This window comes from Prosopis cineraria, unplaced genomic scaffold (assembly GCF_029017545.1).
Source record: "Prosopis cineraria cultivar Desert tree isolate PC_DT_omini unplaced genomic scaffold, ASM2901754v1 PC989, whole genome shotgun sequence".
Taxonomy (NCBI): Eukaryota; Viridiplantae; Streptophyta; class Magnoliopsida; order Fabales; family Fabaceae; genus Prosopis; species Prosopis cineraria.
In genome coordinates, this window is record NW_026556314.1 from 34,165 (window position 1) to 38,172 (window position 4,008).

The 4,008-nt window shown below is 33.4% G+C and overlaps 1 pseudogene; it reads right to left on the minus strand.

Moving 5' to 3' along the window:
• Positions 1-1,459: 1,459 nt before the first annotated feature.
• LOC129298991 (xyloglucan endotransglucosylase/hydrolase protein 24-like) lies at positions 1,460-2,601 on the minus strand (annotated as a pseudogene).
• Positions 2,602-4,008: the final 1,407 nt, after the last annotated feature.

Sequence of the window (4,008 nt, forward strand, 5' to 3'; positions counted from 1 at the left end):
AACCATGAAACTAATTCACATATGACACGAGGCTCCAATCTACATCACACAAGTAAAAAGTGTAGAGGTGCGATGGAGACCCTTAGTAGAAGGTTGGATTCATCTTGATATTGATGGGACTATCAACTTCAATAAAAATATAACTTATGATGGAATCATACGAGACAATAAAAATAATTGGATCCAGAAATTTTTCAAATACCTCAACTACCAATTTAGTACCACAACAAAATTTTTTGGGCATTTCAAAGAAACTTCAACTTCGTTGAAATGTGCGGTTCAATAAAATCAACATACACTCTAATTTAGTGGAAGCCCTCTCACCTATCTAGCATAATTTCCATGACAACTGTCCTCTCTTTGAAATTATCAACAAAGTCAAAGAATTTATTATAAAATATTAAATCATTACCTTCAACCATATATTCAGGGAAGCAAACAGATATGTGAACATGCTCGCTTACTAGACCTCTCAAGAAATCCAAATTTTATTATTTTTAACCATCCATTGTCAGAATGCAAATCCATCATAATATGACCTGATTTTTGTTCATCTTTCACATGAGTTTTTTGTATTCTTGTATTAAAAAATATTTTAAATTAATAATTAATAATTTAATTTTTAAATCTTATCTTCAATCGATATGAATAATCTATAAGAAACCTTATGAAAGATGGAACTCATTTTAGATTTTATACGAAGCTTGACATCCACAACTAGTTCTTGACAGAGTTTCTTACTTCATTATTTGTTTAATTTTTTTTCTCAATCAAAATAGCTCTTTCATTAGATGGAAACTTATAGGTGCCTATTAGAGTTATCAGTGTACCATAAACAAGAATAGCGTATCCTTGAAAACTTATGTTGGTCAAAGGAATATCCTTATAATCTGACATATTTATGAACCATTTTCTCTGGAAAATAAATTGTTCAGGATAATTCAAGGTCATTTTCTAAAGAAAAACATTTTTAAAGAATCAAATTACATCAGGTTCAATTGATTACGTTACATAGCACCTTTCTATAAATGGCTCAGGCTGGATCGTGCACATACCAGAAAATCAGGCTACTTGCACAGCTCTAAGTAAAGAGGAAATTTGCTCACATGGTAATGGGAAAATCACTCCAATATCGTTTGTATGGATTTTAATTATCAATAAGTCTCATAAAATACATAAAATGCTTTCAAATTTCAAATCATATCTAATTACAACTTGGCAAATAAAAATGACAATGTGGGTGTAAGTTTAATATCTAGTTATCACTTTTCTTTGTTAAGTTATCATTTTTTTTATTAAATTATAATTATACATAACAATATGTACATTTTATGAGATTTTAAAGTAATTAAAATTGGGGACTTCTCAGTAATTTTTCTATAATTAATCAAATTCTTTTTCTATTTTTTATTAATTTCCAAGCTTCATTATCATTTTATTAAATATGAAATGCCATCCGAACTCACAAACATCAGATCAACGTTCAAGAAAAGAATACGTACACAGACAAATATACATTCAAACTTGGGTAAAGTAGAATGAAGCGTTTATGACTTAACAGTGCACTCAAGGGGACGACCCTGAGGGAACCGCTTTGTGTCAGAACAATAATCATAGATCATCAACTTCTTCTTCACCCACCTGAGCCTTCTCTGATCATTAGCGTCAAGCTGCTGAGTGAGCCAAGCATTGCCAGAAGAGTTAGAACTGCAAGAAGAACCGCCATTAGCCCACACACAAGCATCAGCCTTGAAGTTTCTGAAAGAAGTGGTGAATGGAGCTTTCGTCCAATCCGTCTTCACAAGTCCTCCTCTTGTAGCCCAATCATCTGCATTCCACAGACTCGAGTACAGTCTCATAGGCTGGTTCTTTGGGTATGGCACACCTACACCTTCCATGTTCTTGAACTCCCTTATTGGTCTCCCATCAACATAGAATCTGAAATAGTGACAAGTTTTAATACCATATAAGGATGATTACCCATAGAGAAATATAATAGCTTTAAGTCTGGATTGTGTAATGTGTATATACTTACACAACGTGTTGAGGATTCCAGAGAATAGAGTATGTGTGAAAATTTGCAGTTGGGTCGAACCAGAGATGGAATTGTTGCTCTCTGTCACCTTTGCCCTGGGTATACACATTCGTATGAACTATATAAGGATCACCACTCAAGTTCCCCAAGAACTCAAAGTCTATTTCATCCCAGGATGATCCTTCAGAACGTAACTGCACATGCAAACACACATTTAATATATCAGAGTCAGAATATAGAACTCCATAGACATGAAACTACATAGAAAGAAATTGATGATGAACTCACGTAATAGGCTGTGACAGTGCCAGCTGAATTCCCAGGCACGAGCTTGATTTGCATGTCGATTTTTCCATAGAGGAATTGTTTCTTGGACTGAAACCCAGAGCCAGAGGCCTTGTCAAGAGACAGAGCAAGGAGCTGACCATTGTTCAGGATCTTACCTCTGCCATCTCCCCATGTTATGTCAACATCCTGGTAAAAGTTCGCGGAGACAACCTTAGCAGAACCAGACAGCAGCAGGGAATAAACCAGAAGAATCCCAACCATAACGAAGAAGAAGCCATTGGATCAAACCAAGTTGAATATCTAGTAAATAAAATTGCAAAAGCTATTGATGATAATATGCATGTTTCAGAGGTTAATTCAATTTATAGTGAAGAATTCCAGGGCGGTAGCTACATGGGGAATGTGTCTGAATAATAATAAGAATAAAGAAAAGTGGGTGGTGGTGGCGGTGAGCTGGGAACCGAACAGCTGGATAGCAGAGTCAATAAACAAGCAAAGGATTGGCTTGTGTTTTTTGAATCATATCATAATTAACAAAGAAACAATATGGTCCATTACTTTGTTCTATGCTTCCTGAGGCTAGAGTAGTGTTTTAGGAGGCAAAATATTAGGAATGTGAAGGTGGATAGGGGAAAGAAGTGGATTCCTAGGTTTGTTTTTGGCGTATACGCGTGTGGAACTAATGGTCTGTGGCTCATCATTATCAAGATAGTGCTCCAACTTGAACATTATAAAAATTAACAAACATTGAACTTGTGTCTATCTGGTATGTTTCCGGTGGGCATTCTATATTGGTCTAAGTTTTTCCTTTGTGAATTCTAGAAACATCTCTACTATTACTGCCCTGTTCATGTGTATGATATATATTATTCAAGATTGAAACTTCTGGGTCCACATGCTTATTCTTCTTTTAGAGGCACCAATCCTACAAAGGAACCCCAAAAAAAAAAGGAAAGTTTTTCGATTACAGCTCCTGAGAAAATCCAGCACAGAATATGGAAGGGACTCTGTTACGAGAAAGGGAGAGGGGCACCAATTCAGACGAGTCTTCGTAGAGTTTCTATCATTTTTATTGCCATTATGTTGAGCCCAGTTGGATTCAAATTCGACTAGCTCGGTGGATTCAATGAAACGTGTGTCTATCTGAATTCTGATCTTCTAGGGGCGGTGATCATAAAAAATATGTTATACGTTTTATTTTGATATATTAATTTTATAAAGTGTATTTTTAATCTTTTGATTTTAATACTGTTAGTTTCATTACAAAATTTTTTTTACAAGACAAAATATATTTTAAATTTTGACTCGTTAAGTTTATTTTTTTAAATAATAATGGTTGGCAAAAAATAATTATATTAAGTTAACCTTGTCAGAATTAAAAGACTAAAAATAATACTTTATAAAATGAAAAGACCAAATTAAAATTTTGTTTAAGTTATGAGATTAAAAATATAATTTAACCTAGATTTTATACACACATATATAGTTTGTTATGGTATAAGAAATTGGGAAGCAGTGAAATTTTGTTGAGACTTGTGACAGGAACCAGTTTTGGTGAATGATGAGCACTAAAAGCTTATCATCTTTGAATCGTTTAGATTAATTTAGATAATTTAAATGTATAATTTTTTACTTTTATTTTTAAAAAAATATTTTAATGAATATAGAATTAAAAAAAATCTTTT